Source organism: Haliotis rubra, unplaced genomic scaffold (genome assembly GCF_003918875.1).
Source record: "Haliotis rubra isolate DU_JTF1 unplaced genomic scaffold, ASM391887v1 Scf507, whole genome shotgun sequence".
Classification (NCBI taxonomy): domain Eukaryota; kingdom Metazoa; phylum Mollusca; class Gastropoda; order Lepetellida; family Haliotidae; genus Haliotis; species Haliotis rubra.
This window is the reverse complement of record NW_025767199.1, coordinates 571,059-594,271: the sequence shown is the minus strand read 5'-3', so window position 1 is coordinate 594,271 and position 23,213 is coordinate 571,059. Positions and strand designations below refer to the sequence as shown.

Below are 23,213 nucleotides of genomic sequence, written 5' to 3'. Positions count from 1 at the left end.
TGCTTCGAACGCTTTGTGGATACGGTTCCCGGGCTTTTGGCAGAACCAGGTTCTCGTGTCTTTTCTGAGATACATCATTCGTCACAAGCTCGCCTTGCTCTACTGAACGTATGAAATGAAATGATGTGCGTATGGTAAAAGTTTTTCACAGCCCCGAGATGTGGTCCTGAATTGCCCGAGGGAAAAAACGTCGTCATGTCCTAATACCGCTTACATGGAGGGCATTACAGCAAGAACGGCTTTTCTGAAGTCATTACTTTGGTCTACCTTCTTAAAGAAGTAATATAAGTTTCTCATCGAGACGAATCAATGGAATACTTCTGGGTTTGATACAGCTTCAGGACCTCGAAGTTTGGTGCAATTAGCATTTTAATCCGTGACTTGATTTCTTTTCACAGACATATAGACGTTTGGGTATATTGAATAACCCTATGGCTTCAAAACATGCTGTTAAGTTCGATTCAATTGTTTCCCAAAGTATTAGTTATTACTTATGAAGCCTTGCTGAATATTCAGAGTCTAATCTACAAATGCTTTACGTACTATCTGAATGCCAACTACTCCCAAGCCAATCATTGGAGAGTAATAGCAGCGCTGATTTGCCACACTGGAGATTTGACGTTCGACGTAATTTAACCTTCAAATAGCACATAACAAAGGTTCAACGTAATAATTTTGTCTGAAACATCTACCGAGGTTCTTCAGCTGGGGTTAAAGTTCTAATCACGACAGAAGATTGTATCACGAACCACTCTCATAAATCCCAGGTTGTCCGTAGGCATAGATGGTTTAAGTGATAAAAGCAGTTGTGATGAAAATATTATGAGAGGCATATCATCTGACAATCTGTCTGAACGCGTATGCAGATTCGTGTAGCCATGTATGGTAATTAGAGGGTTTGGGGCGTTGTCAGGGAAACCATCTGAAATGATATATTTCTTGCCTGATGAACAAAGAATGGGAATTAATATTGTTTAGAAAATGCCAAGCGTGTTATTATTTGTTACAACTGATCATAAACGTAATGCTCGATAAACATTTCATTGCATGCCACGGACGTTTAAAGATGACGTTTCAGAACCACATGAATACGGTCGATTGTTACATCGGCATTTCCCTGAACTGATCTACTATCTTAAAATAGCATCATTGGGTTCTCTTACTACTTGTGCCTGGGAATATGTTTGACGTTAATGACATGTGACTATGGTGGTCGTTAAATCAAATTAAATTCTGCAAGATGTCACGTCAATACGACAATTTGCAACATGTTGGACTGTGCCCGATCTAAAACCGGGTTTCACTACAGCAAAATACTTAAGTAATTCAATCAGTCATTAATTGATCTAGAATCAAGGATTTCACCGTGTCCATGCCTGGTAGAGTTGGTGCCACTGCATCGGTGTGTAGAATCACTGGTTTCGTTACATCAGTGTCCAGCATAATCATCAATAGCTGTTCAATGATGCAATAGGGAGTTCAGGTTAGAACCCGTCCCCAGTATCCTCGTTCGAGGTGGTTTAATCAATCTGGCTGTCAGGCTGGTTGACTTGTTTGAAGTTTACAGGACATCGTCCAGTCTGTCTCACACTCCCTGAACTACATTATTGTCTCTTCAGTCTAGCCTTTTCCGCAATGTTAAAGCCCTCAATGAAGCAAGTCTAGATTTCCCCAGCTTCTGAATTTCCCATCTCACTAAGGCTCTATTTCATGTTAATGGAATTATTTGTTTACAACACATTTATATATAATCGGAGACTAAGCGTTAGTCTATACAACATCATACGACCAGAGCATTGCTGAGTGCTGCGTACAGTGAAATGTAAATAGTCCCTGAACCACATTAATTTCCCTGCTGCCAAGCCCACTCTCTGTAGTGCTAAAGCCCTAAATAAAGCAAGTCTAGATTTCCTCAGGTTCAAGGTCTGTTAACATCTGAAATGAAAACTAACTCACTTTTGGGGTCGGATTTCAAAGTAAATCATATCTAACTACCATGGCTGGCTGGACCAACATCCTCACCAGTGGTCTGGAATCTTGCCTCACATTTTTTATCTGTCAACTCTTAATTAACAAGCACATTGGGTGACATGAAGCTATAGTGGAGGCTTGTGCACAGTTCTGGTCTTGAAGAGACAAATCAAGCAAAAATCTTGGGTGAAGGTTTCCTGAATGTTATGTTGTAAAAAGTATTGTTTCATTGTCTGACTTGGGTCCACACATAGCAGCCCAATTGTAAATGCGGTTCAGGATTTAATTGTAATTAAAACAAGGGTTATTTTTCTTATTCCTGATATAAGATTATTGTGTGAAACTCTGGTGTGTTTTGAAATATCTGGTCTCCCTAGGGCTCCTTTCCAATATAAATGGGCTTGTTTGTTACTATCAAAATTATATATATTCAGAGACTAAGCCTTAGTCTATGCTGAGTGCTGCGTACAGTGAAATGTAAATAGTCAAAATTGTATCGATGTGAAGGAACATGTGTTTTCCTGCATGCACGTCACGTCTCATTTCACTGCATCGATATCTAACGCCATTGGAGACATCTCATAATGATCTAGCAGAGAAGGTTTTACTGAATCACTGAAGGTTTTACATGGTCTAGCAACATGGATTGCATCACATTAATATTTAGCAGCATGGGTTTCACAGAATCAGTGAAGGTTTTTCATGGTCTAGCAACATGGGTTCCATCAAATTAATATTTAGCAGCATGGGTTTAACTGCAGCAGGATATAGTAACATGGAGTTGGCATTATTTAGCTCGCAGAATAATTTGAAATTTAAAGCTGCATGAAGACAACAGCTTGAGGCCCCCGTGGAATTCCCAGTTAGAACACGCCCTCAGCAATCTATGTTCAGTTGGTCAGATTCGTTGTCTTGGTTGATTGTGTGTGGCCGTACTGCAACGGTGTGGAGAGATGCTCATAATATCTATCACTGGATTATTTGTCTGGACTGTTATTTATTGGACACCGTTACATTGCTGAGTTTGTCAACAAACGAATTAGTTCGAGATCCATCACGTCATATACAGCACTGTGGGAGTTTTGTAAGTGAATGAGTGAGTTTAGTTTTACGCCGCACTCAGCAATATTCCAGCTATATGGCGGCGGTCTGTAAATAATCGAGTCTGGACCAGACAATCCAGTGATCAACAGCATGAGCATCGATCTACGCAACTGGGAATCGATGACATGTGTCAACCAAGTCAGCGAGCCTGACCACCCGATCCCGTTAGTCGCCTCTTACGAATTTTGTGAGTTGGCCGATCTATCAGCGTTGTGTTAACACTGTTAAGTTCAGAAGGGACTTCGTCACATTTTAAGGTATCCCAAACTGTCTAATCACCACGAGTAATCCACAAGACATATGGATCTCCAAGATCCAAAGTGCTGAGGTTTGTCTTTTAGCTGCCAGAGTAGATGATGAAGGGTAGAATAGTCCGAATCTCTATGATGTGAACAATGACACTGAGGGAAATATATGTCAGATCGATTCAAAGATTGCTGGAAGACAATGACAACGTCTCTCATCAAAGATCATTCCTATAGAACCGAATAATATTCTCTTTACAACATGGCGGAAAATCGCCAGTTGTTCAAATCGTTCCTTGCAGAAAATGACGATGCGCCATAAGCAGTTTCATGTAAATCAGATCCCACAATTGCCCCTATATGATACCTCTCTGTATGGAGGCCTGATGACATGCCATTGGAGGTCGTGTTAGGCGCACACATTCTCACATGCGTATCTGTTTTCTGGAGCTCGTACTCGAATATAATCGAGGAAATCTGAACGTGAAAAAACATGCCGCGCAGTTGTGGTTATATTCTACATCCGCTCGTTTCTGAGTGCCACCATTTACACCCAAAGGATTATTTTGGGGGCTATATTGTGTTTTCTGACGGTTTCCATGGACAGAGATCGAAATTTCCGAATCGATCTGGTAAAGAAAATGAAATCGAATTAAAAAGCTGACATAAAGTTGGCTCAAGAACCCACAAATCTCTCACTTTGATTGCTCCGTCAAAGATCCACCTTGCGACCTCCCATGCTTGTGTCCTCTGAACTCGAGTCAGGGAAGCATCATGTAGGAGTTAAAGATCGGATTTTAATGAGACTGGGTTATGAGGACCAACAGAGTAACGCCTCGGCAGAAACTGACTCAGCTTACCATCAACTACAACATCCGCGTCCTTCTACTGGAAATAACGACAAAATAATTACGACAACCGACAGATGTGTACAATGAAATATCTTGATGACTGTTTACTCGCCGGCTTTATTCGACTGATGTCGATGTTCCGGACCGACCGTCTTCAGTTAGTTTACTATCTCCAACGAGAAGAGTGGTTTAATGGGGAGGTAATACACACTGGCTAGGTCTGTCCATAACGTAATTCAGAACCTTTTGCCTTCCGTTTTAAGTATGTCATGCTTCTGCCGGAATTGCTTCCCCCCTTTACGATGTCGCTTTCGACCACCAGAGAAAGCCATTATCGTTGACGTATCCATTCTATTTCCGTGTAATAGAAGTTTATCGCCAGTTTTTCTTTTGCAGACGTTTTTATATCTATTTCTTGTATGATATGCCTTTGACCCGAATCCAAATACCATTTCCCGTTTCACGGCGATGGATGTTTGTAGTTTAAAGAATTCCGTGGGTTATCGGGATGAAGATGTTGGGTCTGTGGCTGACAGTTGTACAAGCAATGTTTTACCGACTCTACCATCAATCACCGTATCTGTAACGCCATGTGGCGTGAGCTCCATCGTTATAACATTTAATTGTTTATCTCCAACCTGCCCGGGCGTGAGTGAGTGACGACAGTGGCTGATTAGGAAGATGACATAAACATCTCAAACTCTCAGTCCCTTGTGTATTTATTATCAAAGAATTAAGTGCATACTTACATAAATTTCTATCATTATGATAAAAACTATGATCTAAACGAGTATCACAAATCGACCTGGCAATAGGAACGGGTCACTGAGGGTACCGCGTGGTGCTTTTTATGGATATTGATTTAAATGCTATAAATGCAAACTCACTTGTAGCTGATCCAACTTGTTGGACGTCTGTGTGTGAGTGAGTTTAGTTTTACGCCGCTTGTATTATTATTATTCCAGGAATATCACGGCGGGGGACACGAGAAATGGGCTTCACACTACCCATGTGGGAATTAAACCTGTTTTGGGATTAGTGAGTGTTTAGTCTTTTTTGTTGTTTCATGCCACTCTCAACACTATTCCAGATATACGACGGCGCTCTGCAGATTATTCTAGTCTGAACAAGACAATCCAGTGATTCAAATTGTGAACAACAACCCTGATAACATATCGCATGGCTCGCAATCCCGACTACACATTACATAGCCCGCAATCTTGACTACACATTACATGGCCCGCAATCTGACTATACATAACATAGCCCGCAATCTTGACTACACATTACATAACCCGCAATCTGGACTACACATTACATAGCCCGCAATCTTGACTACACATTACATAACCCGCAATCTGGACTATACATTACATAGCCCGCAATCTTGACTACACATTACATAGCCCGCAATCTTGACTACACATTACATAGCCCGCAATCTTGACTATACATTACATAGCCCGCAATCTTGACTACACATTACATAGCCCGCAATCTTGACTACACATTACATAGCCCGCAATCTTGACTATACATTACAAAGCCTGCAACTTTGACTACACATTACATAACCCGCAATCTTGACTACACATTACATAGCCCGCAATCTTGACTACACATTACATAGCCCGCAATCTTGACTATACATTACATAACCCGCAATCTTGACTACACATTACATAGCCCGCAATCTTGACTACACATTACATAGCCCGCAATCTTGACTACACATTACATAACCCGCAATCTTGACTACACATTACATAGCCCGCAATCTACACATTACTATAACCCGCAATCCTGACTACACATTACATAGCCCGCAATCTTGACTATACATTTAGCCCGCTATCTTGACTACACATTACATAGCCCGCAATCTTGACTACACATTACATAGCCCGCAATCTTGACTACACATTACATAGCCCGCAATCTTGACTACACATTACATAGCCCGCAATCTTGACTACACATTACATAGCCCGCAATCTTGACTACACATTACATAGCCCGCAATCTTGACTACACATTACATAGCCCGCAATCTTGACTACACATTACATAGCCCGCAATCTTGACTACATATTACATAGCCCGCAATCTTGACTACACATTACATAGCCCGCAATCCTGACTACATTATTACATAGCCCGCAATCTTGACTGTACCATAGCCCGCAATCCCAACTATACATTACATAGCCCGCAATCTTGACTACACATTACATAGCCCGCAATCTGGACTATACATTACATAGCCCGCAATCTTGACTACACATTACATAGCCCGCAATCTTGACTACACATTACATAGCCCGCAATCTTGACTACACATTACATAGCCCGCAATCTTGACTTCACATTACATAGCCCGCAATCTTGACTACATTACATAGCCCGCAATCTTGACTACATATTACATATCCCGCAATCTTGACTACATTACATAGCCCGCAATCTTCTTGACTACATATTACATAGCCCGCAATCTTGACTACACATTACATAGCCCGCAATCTTGACTACACATTACATAGCCCGCAATCTTGACTACACATTACATAGCCCGCAATCTTGACTACACATTACATAGCCCGCAATCTTGACTACACATTACATAGCCCGCAATCTTGACTACACATTACATAGCCCGCAATCTTGACTACACATTACATAGCCCGCAATCTTGACTACACATTACATAGCCCGCAATCTTGACTACACATTACATAGCCCGCAATCACTACATATTACTTGACTACACATTACATAACCCGCAATCTTGACTACACATTACATAGCCCGCAATCTTGACTACACATTACATAGCCCGCAATCTTGACTACACATTACATGGCCCGCAATCTTGACTACACATTACATGGCCCGCAATCTTGACTACACATTACATAGCCCGCAACCCTGCCTTCACATTTCATGACCCACAATCCTGATTTCCTATGACATTGCCTACAGTCTGTGTTCCAGTACACCAGAAACTCTTGCATCACTACCAAGGCTTCATCTGACCGCCCATTGATCCAATGTTAGTGAGTGTATACACTACACCAGTAATGGCAGGAGGCACCAAGAACCGACTTATTGTACCATTGACGTGCGTGAACGCTTGCCAGGCTGCCCACCGACCCAGTATAGGACCCCGCCAACACACACAGCTCCTACAAGCAATGGAGTCACTGAGGTTATGCCTCAACCTCTACATGATCTCCGGACACATTGGGGTGATATATTGTTCTTTAATGCATGCATACCACTGAAAGAAGTGTCTGTTTCTGTTTCTAAACCGTTATTTTGTGGAATGCTGAAATAAGCGAGATTGTTAATGACTGTTATGGAGCGAACTTGGCAGAAAAACGTCAATTGTCGATGTTCAGTATATATAATCACAATGAGGGACTTGGTGTTGCGGTTTGAACGAGGAATTAGGGCCCAGGCATTGATTTGTTGCATTTACTACTCTACAGCATTTCCACCAAGACAAGAATCAACACTTTTCTATCAATGACACTGTTTCACAATACGCTAATCAATGAACAGCTCGAGTGGAATGCTGTTAGAATACATTTTACCCTCGCTGGACAGATTATAAAGTATTTGAGAGGAAGCACTTCGGGCGTTGTCGTAATGTCTGAAAGTCCCTGGATACAGAATGGCGATCAACAAAAGATTATGGTCGTTATAGAAAGTATCTCATCAAAGGGCTCCCACCCCTCAAAGATGATTAAATCCTTTTTTTATCTCCCAGTTATTGGTGTATCTCATGGGCAAATTATCCAATGTTTACCAGTAATCCTGAAGTAATAGCGCGTGATGGTCTCATGCTGCTCTCGTGCCGTCCGTGCAATGCGTGTGTTAACTTAGATAACTGAACACACATATCGACCAGTCTGGGCACACAGTTCTGGGAGGTCAACTTGATAAGTAAATACTGCATTTATGAATTTGTCCCTCTCTCCACACGGAGTACGTCCGTATATTTAGTCTGATAAGACGCAATCTTCGTGCATTTGTGTCAAGAGTGTGTTCGTCTGCTGCCAAGGCCTGGGAGGTCCCACGTTGATTCAAGAGCTACGTTAGGGATCATGTTCGTGACTGGACGTACACATACATGGACGTTGAGGAAAGCTGATGGGAATTCGCCAGTCATGTTGAAGGAATCAATTGTTTTTTACGTAAAGTTATGTTTCTTTTTGCGAACTTCTTCAAGTTCCTTGGTAGGGTCCACGCAGGTAGCAAAAGTAATGTAAGTTCCCATGGTCCCTGGTATGGTGATCTACCTTCAGTTATTGGCGATTTATAGCCCATTTTATACTGTATTGTTTTTCCCCTATAGGTAAAACGTTTTAGATTTAATTACTAGTTTTACATACATATCTGTGATATTCTAGTTGTTTTACTGTCCTTCGTCGGCAGGTTTTTGATAATATACTGTAACATATATTTCATTTCAATATCAAATGTTCTCGTCACGATATGGCTGGAAATATTGCCGATGTGACGTTAAATATTAACTCACTCACTCACTCACTCACTCAAGTTCCTTGGTCTCTCAGCATCATATCCGTTGGCTGGTTGTTAACGTCACTTGGACCCGCGAAGATCCGGGTAAGAATTGGTCTTCAGAAACTCATACTTGGCGTAAGAGGAGGCTAACGGGATCGGGTGGTCAGTCAGGCTTGCTGACTTGGTTGACACATGTCATCGTATTCCATTTGCGTAGATCGATGGTTATGCTGTTGATCTCTGGATTGTCTGGTCCAGACTCGATTATTTACAGACTGCTGCCATATAGCTGGAATATTGCTGGAATATTGCTGAGTGCGGCGTTAAACAACAACCAAACAAGCAATGTCACTTTAGATTTTCCCAAATTCATACCAAAGGCTTCATTTTTTCTGTTCCCTGACTAACTCCTTCCGTATATTTAGATATCACCATGATATCGAACCCTCGATGTACAGATATCAGTACATCTGCCCCTTACCCGTGAAGATACGGGTTAGAATCGCCTTCAGCAACCCATGCTTATGGTAAAAGGCGACTAACGGGATCGGGTGGCCAGGCTCGCTTGTCATCGTATCTTGCATGACATCGTATCTTGGTTGCGTTCGTCGATGCTCCTGATGTCAATCACAGAATTATCTAGAATTGCGGCTTTCATCAACCAGCTAACTAAACCTAATATCACCCGACTTACTGTATATTATACAGATATAGCCTATATAACACCTCCCTCCATCTCTCCAAGCTACACCTGAGAACGTCTTCACACAAAGGTGATGGAGCCTCGCCAGGATGTCAGTCAAGTGTATGAATAGACCTACGTCATGTGAGGACCCTAGGGGCCAGGACATCCCTGTGATGTGTCCCCTTGTTGTCCGCTCACGCACCGTAATCAAATCGGATCTCAATGTTTTTAATACGAAAAGCCTCATAACGCACTTCCGATGACCTTCTTACACTATAGTATCCATGAATATCACTCCATATCACCCACTAGAATACGTCATTTGAAAAGATTCATCTGTGTTTGATGTGATTGCAAAGCACTGCTAGTCAATCTCCTCTCCCTCTATGCTCCGGGGAACGTATATTGGACATAATATCTTTACAACCACGCCATTACATTCCCCCAGCCAACCCGTGCCCCAACACTCAATGTGTGCACAATGCAGACGGCGAGCCACATCAGCTAATGTAATAGATATACACAATTTCATTCGGCCACGGAGTGACTCCGTTCTCAGCAAATATATCACATTTCATCTCTTCAGTAAACTGTCTGGATTAATCCAAACATTATATATTCTATTGTCAGTCATTCTTTCGTCTCCGTGCACCGAGCCGTGCCAATCCTGACAAAATTTATATATTGGCTGTTATTTGATCAAGTTGAGTCATTGTCCGTTTCCGATCCAGATTCCGAGATTTGTAACTCTAACGGTGGAGACTGGAGGTTTAGCGTGACTACATGGCGATACTCTCGTATTACGAAGACAGTTTCGCCTCCACTGTATTTGTATATTCATTATATGACCCATTCAAAATACAAGTATTCGATGTTGTATTACACGTATTTGTGATCAGAACCCTAGCTCATACAACTGTACAGCATTTCAAGCGAAGAAAAACGAAACCGCCATCTTGTGTATTAAAATCGATTCAGGTTTTCCTTTTCGATCTGAATTCCTTATTAAAAGATCACTTCGATTAGATACCGTATAACTATATGATCCTATTAGAGAAGGTTATATATATTTTGTAACATGTGTTTCATGAATTGTAGCCAAATGGAAGTGTAGAAGTGCGTTTTAAATCATACCGCTTACTTTGGAACGCTTTCGGCCGCCATATAGCTGGAATATTGCTGAGTGCGGCGTAAAACTAAACTCACTCATTGGAACGATTTCCTAAAGAATAGACTGGGAAAGGGGGGTTGGTTGTCCCTGCTGTCCCGTTGCGTACCTTAGACGTGCCAGGAAACTATGATCGTGGTTTCTAATCCCGGTTCGCGTTGATGATGTGTCTAAGTTTTTTAACATCATGTTCAGGTTCGTGATAAACTACTAAGACCTGTATCACTTCAGTTGTTTGACACAGTCGTATTGGTTGTTGGGGCTTCCCTTCCTAATCCCACTGGCCCGTTAATTGATCTTCAGTAACCCATACTTGTCGTAAGAGGCGACTAACGGGATGACACATGTCATCGTATCCCAGTTACGTAGATCGATGCTCATGTTGTCTATCACTGGATTGTCTGGTCCAGACTCGATTATTTACAGACCGCTGCCATATAGCAGGAATATTGCTGAGTGTGCAACTGACACGCCATGAAAGTGAAATACTCTCCAAGCAGCGTCACTCACTCACTCACTCAACAATATACAAATAAGCAGCCAACAAAGAGGTTACTCTTGTGAAAACAATATTTTTCACAATTTACACACATATTAGGTATCTTGTGGTAACAATCTACTGTAAGATCGCATTAGATACTGCCGATGTATTCAATAAACATATATTCCAAGTTCACACAACCAAACAATTACCATCCGTGAGAGTCTCAGGAGTTTGTTATTGGTGTTGTTCAGACGAGGAGCCTTGGCTCAGACCCAAAGATGGGAATCCCTGTAAGCCACGGAGATGCTGCATGGAAATAACACCCCACTGATGCACACTCTAATTTGAATAAAAACGATTTTGTGAAAGAAACAGATAGACAGCACTATCCTGTATGAATGTTGGTACCTAGGTCAAACGGTATGTCAAATGAAAACCAACGAAACTTCACAAGAAAGGGGAGTGTTTGCGGGCGGGGAAGGGAGAGATGGGTGTGTCATATTGTGCTCTTTTTTATTGTCATGAAAAAAGGATAGGATAGACGCTGCAGAATAAAGGCCTCACTTGGCCATTGGGTCATCTTTCGGAAAGGGATTAGTACTTTCTTAGGTCTCAGTACTTGGCAATAAAGCTTTGCTTGCCCCAACTGCTCTGAGAAATTTGACCAGGACGTACGAAAGCGCTCGCCTTTCAACTCAAGAGTCTTTAGGATTACAGTCCCTTTGTTGTAGTAAGTGTTTATAGAGGCGAACCGCCACAGTTGATTACATGTTGTGTAGTCCGCTAAATGTTCAAAACTTTTAACCTCACCCAGAGGTCAAAGGAGTCGCAATGCGCTCTGTAGTACCTCCCTTATGTGATTCAGGATCCGCTGAGCGTTGTCCGAATTCTGGTTTCTTCCTTTGTCTACCCATGCGGGGCGGTGGGGTAGCCTAGTGGTTAAAGCGTTCGCTCGTCACGCCGAAGACCCGGGTTTGATTCCCCACCTGGGTACAATGTGTGAAGCCCATTTCTGGTGTTCCCCGACGCGATGTTGCTGCAATATTGCTAAAAGTGGCGCAAAACCCAACTCACTCACTCACTGTCTATCAATGGCCTCTGATATAATAATTTCACTGGTCTCAAAGGTCAAAGACAAACATCACATCTGGATTTCCTTCCCCAGTATATTTTTACACCGCATTCAGCTATGTCCCAGCCATGTGACGGCGGTGTGTAAATTACTGAGTGACAATCCAATGATGGACACCATCCGTATGGATCTACGCTACTGGAACACGATGACATGCATCAACAAAGTCACTTCTTACGACAAGCATGGGTCGCTGAAAACCGGCCATCACCCGGATCTTCAAGGGCATATTCCTTAGTAAGCTGACCCACAATGATATAACTGACAAAATGTTAACTTCACGTAAATTTCTGCCATGTTCGTGACCACTCAACATCTTCCGTAAGACTATTATTTGGCAACATTATCTATAAAAATGACAGATAACGTGCCGAAAATGGTTTATCTTGTTTGTGCTCAATTCCAGTGGGAAAATTCAAATATCCTTTCTACATGGATTCCCAGCCTTCGTCAATATAAACATTGTGTCTGATGAAGACAGCGAGGCCCAACGCTTGAGAATATGTATATTTATGAACATGGTATTTGTCATAGATCATATTGCGTATTACGCACTGCGTATTGGCCTTAATTCTGCTTCTGCTTAAGTATGTTTTGAGTGAGTGAGTGAGTTTAGTTTTACGCCGCACTCAGCAATATCCCAGCTATATGGTGGCAGTCTGTAAATAATCAAGTCTGGACCAATCAATCCAGTGATCAACAACATGAGCATCGATCTGCGCAATTGGGAACCGATGACATGTGTCAACCAATTCAGCGAGCCTGACCACCCGATCCCGTTAGTCGCCTCTTACGACAAGCATGGGTTACTGAAGATCAATATTCTAACCCGGACCTTCACGGGTTGTGTATATTATGCATCCTTGTTAGGTAGGGACACACAGAACAAGTGGTAACTAGTGATGGATAAATGATGGAGACGCTGGACGCAGTATGGGCAAGGAATACCGAAAGTATTGAACATTAATCGCGTATCTATATCTTCACATGACAGAGGGTAGTCAATGGTGCCACGAACCTGTCAAAACTTCAGCTACGTACGCAATAGCGTATACTTTCCTGTGTCCTCAGTGAGGAACGTAAACACTCAGGATAGTCTCCAGGATCGATACATACAAGCGGAAGATGTGTATCTGCTCCATCACTGGATATCGCCCACCTTATCCAGTCGGGGCCACAGACATGACAGATAACGACATGTCCCTTTGATACCTTCCATGTTTAGTTAGCATGCGTAAACAAATAGCTATTCATATCAGTTTAAGTTTTTGCCATGGTATTCATATCTGAGAAGAGACGTACGGGGTTGTTGGACACACTGAAGTCCCAGGGGGTGATTCATGGTAGGCATACAAAAGTTGGATTGTAGTGTTTCTGAAACGAAACTGACGTTCATTCCGTAATTGCACCCTTCTTGTAACTGGGACTTGGTTGTCAGGGCCCAAGGCTACGTATTCGTCAACAATACGGGTTGTCTTTTCCGGTAAGTGTTGGATATTGACAACCTATAATTTACTGTACCTCCTTCTCCCAGATCCAAATAGAATCCAATTCCAGACTCCGGCTACTCTTCTCGCAAGTGCAGTATCTAATCAGAGGCGTTTGAGGCTGTAGATGTTCTGTGTGACTGCCTAGAAACTGTGTCCATCCGCCAGTGCAATAGGAACCCCATCTTTCACCATCACATCTCAATATCACGTTAGTTTTTTTCGTTGTTTTAAGCAGCGCTGAGCAATGTGCCTGTAGATTGATGACAGTCTTTAAATAAACAAATCGAAGGCAAGGTTTCCAGTGATTAACATCACGAGCATCGGACAACGCAATAGGAGTCAGACCTCCGGATCCCGTTAGTCGCCCCGTGCACCAAAAGTTGTTGAACCAGTTCTTCATTCTCACGGGGTAACACCATTCTATGCGATAACATTCTACTGTGTTATATTCTGATCATACTGCGGTCATTTGGATCATACTGTAGTATCCATCTGGTAGTAGTATATATCATATAAGTTTGTATACAATAACATGCATATCATAAGACTGAGTGATTTCGGTCAAACGCCACCGTTCAAAGCAGCGCAAATCCAGACTCACTCACTCACATTGTTGATATCCCGTTTTGATATCCCGCAACTGATTTGAGGCAACTAAGACTGAGGGTCTTAACTGCCATCACTCACTCACTCACTCCTTACCAGGCAACTAAGACTGAGGGTCTTAACTGCCATCCGAGCTCTATTTGTTTCCAATGCTCAAATATAGAGTATCAAGTATCTGACAGAATTTAACTGAAAAAACCCAGTGATATATCAACAAACTTCTCGTAGTAATTGAAGTTATCAATTATACTTTATTAATAACATCGAAAACCTTTACATTTGAAATGAATAAGACATAAATGTCAACGAGGTGTTAGTCTTCTCTGTGGAGGATCTGGCGTCAGGAGTATGCGTCAGTTGGAGGTTACCCTCCCTTGCGTTAGTTCGAGATTGCTTCATTACTTGATGAATAACACAGCTCCAGATGAACTGCAGTGATAGTAGACCCAGCGTCTCACTATAGTGTTTAGGGTACGGTGGGGCCATGGAGGCGTATGAGGGGAGAGGGCAACGGGGGGTGACACAGAGTTAAACGCCGTCCGAGGCTTGGAAGAGGATGTAATGGTGTAGGTGAAGTCGATGCTGAGGTGATGGAGTTGAATGTAGTTATCCCCTCCTAGATCGCCACCTCTTTTAACCCTATAAATGTCAGGATCGCGTCGCCTTTCATCTCGTATTGATTGCTGCCAGCGAGGATCTTCGTGTCGGCCAATAATCAACCATAATTGCAGAATCATCTCCCCTTAGTTTTAATGAATTGGTCTCTATGTTGATTCTAGGTCAAGTTCTGGGTTGGATGAATTAATGCGTGTAGATCATGGACGGGAATTACCATCCAGCTGGATCGTAACGGAGTACTGGTCCAAACACTTCCATTATGCTGATATGCTACAATCTGTATCATGTACTGTAGTACCAATGTCCACGACTATTCTGTACCTAACAGAAGAACCACATTCCTGAAAATGAAAATGACATATTCGTGGAAATCTCGGTTGCACGATTCGGAATATGTTATCATTCTGTGTTTATGAATCCCTATCAAATTGTTATGATTGCAATGAACCACCTGTGGTCACAGACACATGCAAAGACACATCAATTGTTTACCTAGGAAAATACGGGAACACGCTAACCCTGATGCAAGTAAATGTAGGGAAATGCATCTGACATCATTCTTGTCACTGCTGCGTCCACTTTGGAAATATCTTCCATAAAACCTTCCGATGCTAAATATGATAATTCACTCATGCTTGTACAATGTCAAGCCCAGAAACCGTGTCACCGCTGTCTAGGGACAGTCCCATGTACATGATGCTTGTCATCAAAGCCAACATGGGTGATTGCTCATGCTGTCAACCACTGGTTTGCGTGTCTTCAACGATCATTTGCATTCTACGTTCAAACAGCTAGGCACCCGTGAAGGTCCGGGTTAGAATTGGTCTTCAGCAACCGCGTAAGAGGCGTAACGGGATCAAACAGCTAGGCCGCCCGTGGTGTAGTGGTTAGAGCGAAGATCCGGCGTTAGAATTGGTCTTCAGCAACCTCGGCATTATGGGTACAACAAGGATTTCGTCGTATAAGGCGACTAACGGGCATCGTGGGCTAGAACTATAAAACCAGGCTCTGGGCTGACCCGGTTGACACATTCATCTCAAGCACGATCCCAATTTCACCTCACCTCACATTGATCGATGTTCATGCAGTTGATCTGGATTGTCTGGTCCAGACTCGATTATTCACAGACCGCCGCCATATAGCTGGAATATTGCTGGGTACGGCGTTAAACAACGTTCTTTAGCTGACGGAAGACATAATCAAATTCACCAGTGACTATCTGTATGACTAACCTGACCCCCGAGTCTATTTTGTCACGTGTTTATTCTGTTAAGGATGCACGTGGCACTATGGCACAAGATACCCCCTAATGAGACTTTACAATCTGAATACAAGATATATATACAAATTACCAAATGCCACAAGAGCATGGAATCTCCTGAACGCCTAACGGGCATGCAGGACCGTCGGATTGGTTGACGCTCCAGCTCGCTGGCGTTATAAAAATAACGGCTGTTTATATTATACACCGCGCACCTGCCATGAGGTCAAAATTGTAACGCATAATGACATATGATTACATCGTGTTCTAAGCATCGAAATAATGCATCAGCAATTTCGGACACTTTATATTACGTAAATGAGTCATAACGGTCTATATTTCCGGTCGGCCTTATCAGGGTGGGTCTACGAAAGTCAGCTCAAATGCTGCACGTGCCGTCCATGTAGAAGACTGTTAAAAAAAGGGCCGTGGTTTCATAGCCGGGACAAAGCACAGTCTAACATATCCACCACAAGAATTCTGATGTCATCTGAGATGTTGCGTAGTTCAAAGTCCACGTGATAGTTTCATGTGTCTTGTTTAATGTTAGCTTGGCCTTTGCATGTGAATAGAATGTAAAGATCATATGCATCTGACATTAGTTGATTTGTTGTAACATGAATATCTAATTCATGGTGTAATTACTCCGTAGACAGCGGAATAATGGGACTTATTAGCTGGGCTACAAACCGGTGAAGGAACTCGAGTCATCCAGTCATTAGAAATTCCATCTGTAGAGTTGTCTCCCTTGGAATATCTCTTTAGAATATGTGGTTTTGAATATTCGTCTTGGTTTGATTCTTGTCAAGCTGATTGCATGCATTGACATAAGTGGAGTTCATGTTTCAAATCGGCGTTAAACCAAACACACACAATTTTGTAAATTGTCACATTTTGTAAATTGAATAAAGCATTATCTCCCTTGTGAAAATATAGTTCTGCAGATTTGGTAAAGGTTTATGTCAGTAACCTCCGAATGTTCCCCAAAACGCTAAATCACTCAATAATGTTGGGATTAAATTGAAATCCCCAATCCTGAAAGTAAATTCAGAAACAAGTATGTACTATTGGAAGATCTGAATTGCTACCAGAATAACAATAGAATGAGTGTGGTTTTACGTCGCTATCAAATATTCCAGCATTCCTTCAGATTTGGGATCGAAATCCCCCGTGACCAGCAAAAGCTTTAACCACTAGGCTACCCCACCGCCTTATGAAAGATTGATGTGACAAGCTCAGTTTCTAACTTCATGTTCCAATTCGGGGAGAAAACCCCGGAAGTGACGTAGGTGGTAGGCGCCATATAATGTTTTACTCTTGATGTGGCAAATTATGACGTCAAAGAAATATTTTGCACGCAACGTGTTTCAACATATATTCACTAACGCTGATGTTTATGAACAAACAATAAACAATCATGGACGTTGGCCTTGCTGTCGTATCTGTTATTGACATTCAAAGTTCTGAAATGCATGTCAGTTATGTTTTCAGCGTAGTTGTTGAATCAGCTGGTCCTAATACGTAGTAAAAGATAAGGTGATACTTCTCGGGATATAGTTCCTTTCCGGAATAATTTATCCGCCATATGTATTAATATAAGTTGAAGTTTTGTACATTTTCCAATAAGCAGCTACGGGGCGCGCATAACGCAGTCGTCAAAGCCGCCTCAATTCGTTTTGCAAAGTTGCGTCCCTTGGGAACGACAGGAACTTATGATCAAGGGTTTGAATCACAGATTCGCCGTGATTGTGGTTCTTGACACACCATGATATAACTGAAATACTGTAAAGCGGCCTTAAACTCACTCACTCACTCAGCCACAAACCCACTCACTAACTCACTAACCCACTCACCCACCCACTCACTCACTCACCAACAAACCCACTCACTCACTCACCCACCCACTCACTAACTCACCAACAAACCCACTCAACCCCACTCACTAACTTACCCACCAACAAATCCACTCACCCACCCACTCACCCACCAACACCCACAAACCCACCCACTCACTCAACCCAAACCCACCCACTCACCACCACCCACCCACTAACCCACTCACCCACTCACTCACTCACTCACCAACAAACCCACTCTTCCATCCACCCACTCACTCACCAACAAACCCACTCAGCCACCCACCCACTCACTCACTCACAAACAAACCCACTCACAAACAAACCCACTTCATCCATCCAACCACTCACTCACTCACCAACAAACCCACTCACCCACCCACCCACTCACTCACTCACCAACAAACCCACTCACCCACCCACCCACCCCAACAAACCACCACCAACCCACCCACTCACTCACTCCACCAACAAACCCACTCACCCACCCACTCCCTCACCAACAAACCCACTCACCAACAAACCCACTCATCCATCCAACCACTCACTCACTCACCAACAAACCCACTCACCAACAAACCCACTCACCCACCCACCCATTCACTCACTCACCAACAAACCCACTCACTCACTAACTAACTCACTCACCCACCCACTTACTCACCAGCAAACCCACTCACTCACTTCGAGCACCAGTCTGACGGAATGTGTGTTTCCAGATAAATGGGATCGAAGCTAGCGAGGGTTCATGGTACGTTGAACGACCTGTCAATATTGTTTCTAATTCCTTGTTCCGATCTTGGGGATGATTACGGAAAACAATTCCAGAATTGCATTCTTGGCATCATACGCCACACGCATGCTGGCAGTTTGATTTGTGTGAAACTCAGCCATTAAAACCTTTTTGATACCCAAATGTTCTGTTTTTCATAAGAACTGAAACTAATCAATGATAAAGATATGTGTTTTGCTTTTACGTGTCAAGTCAAGACCGATGCTTCGATCGTTATGTACTGAAATAGAAATCCGTACGGACGAAAATTAGCTCCTGTCAAAATGTTAAGAGAACTGGCACGTAAACTGACAGTGCACGATACATTACAGTAACGTTAACAAGTCCCCTTACTCCACAGATGTTCTGCAGGTTGAGAAAATATTTATATTTCTAAATATGGTATATCTGGTGAGCTGCATCCCCGTGTCATGTAACGGGAGATCGATCTCATTGGTTGTAATGCTGACCTTGCCCTTACCAAAAGAGGGCAACAATTGATCTTAGATACATCCCCTCTCCCATTCCCCCCCTCTCTCCCCCATCTCGATTTTCCTGATCCCCCCTCCCTCCTATCATCACCGATCAAAGTTATTTTGCAACAACTGCGTTTCATTCACATGCTGTAATCTTCCACAATTTCCCAAGGGTCAAAGCCTAAACTGGCAGATAATTGGAGGAAAGAATGGTTTGGAAATAGAATCGCTATTACGCAAAATATCGATGATAAATAAGTGCTTGCATATCAAAGAGTTGACCGCCTCAAAGGACAAGAATCGGCATGGTTGTCAGCCTGTGTTCACAAAGAAGACCCTTGTCGTCACCCTGGGCTATCAGGTTTGTAGAACCAACTTGCATGCCAGTTCCATGCTGGTTCCATGCCTGCAACTGCCTCAACCTCCATGGGAATGCCCATAGAGTCGTGGCTAATTCGTATTTTCGAAAAAACATCACGCTCCATCTTGGAATGTATTGCCTAAAAACGAACCCATTTACAATGCAGGTCAGAACGCCATGATGTTGTTGACGGATCTGTGCACGGTTTGTTCGCTGATTTAGTTGATAGAATTAATTCCACAAAACCAAATCGGCATGCGGATGCATGAAACTATGTATTTAGATGGGGGTCCGTGTTCGATTATACCAGAGAGACTTGCAGCCTGGCGTCATTTACTGGATAGCATCGAGTATTGTCTCAACGATATTAAACGCCGGAGTTCCATATTTTCAAGATGACCACACAGTCTCGAAACACACCCACTCGCAACTTAATCTTAGAAAGCAAATTTAACCATCGGAGGTTTTTTTCTTTCCAGATACCCTTCCGGTGAAATTTCCCAGCGATGTTTGTTCGGGGGTAATTGGTGATAGTGTGATTGATGTTCTCCGCTCTGTCCACGGCGATACTACACAGCGTCAGATCAGCACCGGTGTATCTGTATACGACATCGTCAACGTAGCCGGTAAGCTTGTAATACCTATTGACAGATAAGCCTATACCCTCAAAACTGAGGGCTCCAGACTGGGCAGCGAGGCACACATCTGGCGCTTTGCACGCAACTTCCATGTATACGTGTCTCGTCTCGCGAGACCTTTATAGTCTCGCACGCACGCCCTCTGTCGACGAGAAGTTGCAATTGGCGTCTGCGGTTCGTCATTTAAGGAATCTGTCAATGAAGAGTAACAATATTATAACAAATGTTGTAACGTCAGGCACATTGAAATGAAAATCTGGTGACGTTATGTCTTCTAACGGTACTCATTACTGTCAGTAACAGGGTCATGTAATCACAATACGAATGCCATAGAACAGACATTGACTGGACATAATCACTTTCAGAGGCCCAAGGTCTGGCGAACACTGATGGTCGAAGGTCCGAATGGATAGTTAATCTATCCATTTAGATATGAAGCGAGCCTGTGTAATCAATATTAAAGATTTGATATCCGACATATCCCGACATCAAATGTAGGAGTCTAATAATAACCTGAATGGTGGTGTGTTCGGATCTGCTAAGGCTCCCATAGTGTAAAAAGTGTTAACCCGTTAAATACGACTGTCATGGTCCAGTTTCGTTAACAGAATTTCCTGGTGGACAAATCATGGATATTGCATAATGCCCAAAGTCAGTGGTGTTCGGGAGGGGCCACGTAGATATAAGACATAAAACTCCTCATTTTCTACTTCCAAGAGTGCAATTCAGTTACTGACTGAACTGGATCATCTTTAACCCACAGTGACTCTCAGGGGCGGTAGGGGTAGCCTGCTGGTTAAAGCGTTCGCTCGTCACGCCAAAGGCCCTGGTTCGATTCCCCACATGGGTGAAGCCCATATTTGGTGTCCCCCGCCGTGATATTGGTGGAATATTGCTAAAAGCGGCGTAAAACGCAACTCACTCACTCACTCGCAGAGACTGTCTCTCTTCCTATATTGCACGTGCCTGTGTTAAACCACTGATCGCGTTGAGGCGGACTGATTGGCCAACTGTACTGAAAGCCTCATGGCCAGCATATACATAACATATTCAGTTCTGTTGTGTAAGCACAACGCTTGCTTGCTCAGCATAAGAAACAACTATAACAACAAATAGTCTCTGATAAACTGCCACGCCCACAATTACAGAATGTTTAGCGTTGTTAATTGCACAATCTCTCGGAAATGCGAATGGTCTGTCTATTACGCGATACATATCGGCAGGAAAAAAATTCGTCTGAATTCCATTTGTGAAAATTAGGTTACAGCGCTACCGTGGTATGTGACAAAATGACATCGAACTATGTGGCGTCTGCATACTTTTTCAGACATCTTATGGCCGTAACTCAATCAACTACACTTCAGTTATGACATGAATACCGCCACACAATCGATCGCTGAGGAACGGGGTCAGGATTTGCCTGGCTTAAAGCTGACAGTAGCCCTTGTACCCCAGCCACAGGGGTCAATAACGGCATCTACCTCACTAACGTTTGTCACCTGCTCCACAAAAATGGTGTTTTGTCTAGTAGAAGTGTATAGTAATTTGCCTGTGAAAATAAAAATACCTGTGTAAAGCGAAAAACAAACGAATAATTAAATGGTTGTGTTCAAATGAAGTTTAATCCATAATTTATACTATAACTTCTTTGACTGGCATTCTAGAAGTTGGGTAGATGGAAAATGAGGACTATTTTTATGGATATACAACTTTTGTATTCTGTATATACGACGTTTCGACATAGATTCTAATGTCGTTGTCAAGCACGTTTCCTTGACAACGACATTAGAATCTATGTTGAAACGTCGCTTATACAGAATAAAGAAGTTTTTCATCACAATAAAAATAGTTCCCATTCTTCATTTATACTATAAATGACTATAAACATCCACTGGGTATTGTGTCGTAGGTGACAGGCCTTACTGTGTAGTGGGTGACAGACCATACTGTGTAGTAGGTGACAGGCCTTACTGTGTAGTGGGTGACAGACCTTACTGTGTAGTGGGTGATAGACCTTACTGTGTAGTGGGTGACAGACCTTACTGTGTAGTGGGTGATAGACCTTACTGTGTAGTGGGTGACAGGCCTTACTGTGTAGTGGGTGACAGGCCTAACTATGTAGTGGGTGATAGACCTTACTGTGTAGTGGGGGACAGACCTTACTGTGTAGTGGGTGACAGACCTTACTGTGTAGTGGGTGACAGACCTTACTGGGTGACGTGATAGACCTGTGTAGTGGGTGACAGACCTTACTGTGTAGTGGGTGACAGGCCTTACTGTGTAGTGGGTGACAGACCTTACTGTGTAGTGGGTGACAGGCCTTACTGTGTAGTGGGTGACAGGCCTTACTGTGTAGTGGGTGATAGACCTGTGTAGTGTGTGACAGGGTGTGGGTGACAGACCTTACTGTGTAGTGTGACAGGCCTTACTGTGTAGTGGGTGACAGACCTTACTGTGTAGTGGGTGACAGACCTTACTGTGTAGTGGGTGACAGGCCTTACTGTGTAGTGGGTGACAGTCCTTACTGTGTAGTGGGTGACAGGCCTTACTGTGTGTTGTGTGACAGGCCTTACTGTGTAGTGGGTGACAGACCTTACTTGTGTAGTGGGTGACAGGCCTTACTGTGTAGTGGGTGACAGACCTTACTGTGTAGTGGGTGACAGACCTTACTGTGTAGTGGGTGACAGGCCTTACTGTGTAGTGGGTGACAGGCCTTACTGTGTAGTGGGTGACAGGCCTTACTGTGTAGTGGGTGACAGACCTTACTGTGTAGTGGGTGACAGACCTTACTGTGTAGTGGGTGACAGGCCTTACTGTGTAGTGGTGACAGACCTTACTGTGTAGTGGGTGACAGGCCTTACTGTGTAGTGGGTGACAGACCTTACTGTGTAGTGGGTGACAGACCTTACTGTGTAGTGGGTGACAGGCCTTACTGTGTAGTGGGTGACAGACCTTACTGTGTAGT

General features: G+C 43.0%; 1 protein-coding gene across 3 annotated transcripts in view; it reads left to right on the top strand.

The window, feature by feature from the left end:
* Positions 1-23,213, top strand: part of LOC124292098 — a 98,561-nt gene that overhangs the window by 17,832 nt on the left and 57,516 nt on the right. For 2 of the 3 annotated variants that reach the window (XM_046729137.1, XM_046729138.1), the window contains exon 2: positions 20,090-20,236. The gene's annotated coding sequence lies outside the window, so the exon portion shown is untranslated. Of the gene's footprint in view, positions 1-15,097; positions 15,164-20,089; positions 20,237-23,213 lie in introns of those variants that run through there. The other variant, XM_046729139.1, reaches the window with a different exon arrangement.